Here is a 1,035-nt window from a genome sequence, read left to right as displayed (position 1 = left end):
AAAAAAAAAAAAAAAAAAAAAAAAGAAAGAAAGAGAAAGACTAAAAGGAGGTGTGGTGGCACACACCTGCAATCTCAGCTACTTGGGAGGCTGGAGCAAGAGGATCTCAAGTTCCAGCCCAGCCTGGGCAACTCAACAAGACCCTGCCCTAATATATATTAAAAAAAAATTAAATGAGCTCTTGGAAGGAAGCCCAGTGTGAAGGCCCGGGATTCAATTTCCAGTACTGGAAAAAACAGAAGCGGGGCACGGTGGCACACAACTGTTACATTAGAACTCTGAGAGGCTGAGGCAGGAAGATCTAAAGTTCAAACTCGGCCTGGGTAATTTAGCGACTTAGCTGAGACCCTGTCTCGAAAGAAAGTTAAGTTTTACTTTTATTTATTTATTTATTCTGGTACCGGGGATCGAGCTCGGGACGCTGCGCTTGCGAAGCAGGCGACAGAACCACTGAGCTACATCCCCGGCTCAAAAGAAAATGTTTTATAAGGCTGGGGATGTAGCTCAGTGCGAAAGGGCTAGGTTCAATCCCCAGTGCCACTAAAGGAAAAGACAGACAAGGAAAACAAAAAGCCAGCACACACCAGGTTCTTCCAACTCCTCATCCGATGTTACCTTTTCCGGATTTTCCTTCCAGATCGTGACTTGAGCACACGTTGTGCGCATGCCTAGCACGTTCAGATCGCCACCTCCGCGCACTTCCCTCCATCGAGACCCCTCAACCCTGGGCGCCCGCGGCGCATCTCAGCATCCCTCAGTCCAACCTCTACCTCGGTTCTGCCTCTCCGAGAACGTCCGCAGGAACCAGCTGTCACCGAAAGCGATCCCCAAAATGTCACACTGGCCTCCCCGCCCGCCCGAAGCATCTTGCTCAGGACTTGCTCCCAACAGGTCCTCCCCGCCCAGTACCTTCCTGCGCAGGTGACCTCGCTGCTCTCCCGCGTCGCGCCTCCTCCCCTGGCCCAGCCCTTCAGGACCCTTTACTTCCTGCCTCCCCCAAACCTTGCTCCCGCCCCCGGGCGCGCGGGGTACCAG

At 52.9% G+C, this 1,035-nt stretch overlaps 1 protein-coding gene across 1 annotated transcript in view; it reads right to left on the bottom strand.

Annotated features, from left to right (window-relative positions):
• Positions 1-1,035, bottom strand: part of Wipf2 (WAS/WASL interacting protein family member 2) — a 33,877-nt gene that overhangs the window by 32,488 nt on the left and 354 nt on the right. The gene's annotated exons all lie outside the window — the stretch shown is intronic.

Source organism: Fukomys damarensis, unplaced genomic scaffold (genome assembly GCF_012274545.1).
Source record: "Fukomys damarensis isolate Sample0158 unplaced genomic scaffold, DMR_v1.0_HiC HiC_scaffold_13, whole genome shotgun sequence".
Lineage (NCBI taxonomy): Eukaryota > Metazoa > Chordata > Mammalia > Rodentia > Bathyergidae > Fukomys > Fukomys damarensis.
The sequence above is the reverse complement of the archived record's forward strand: the minus strand, read 5'-3'. Positions and strand labels throughout refer to the sequence as shown.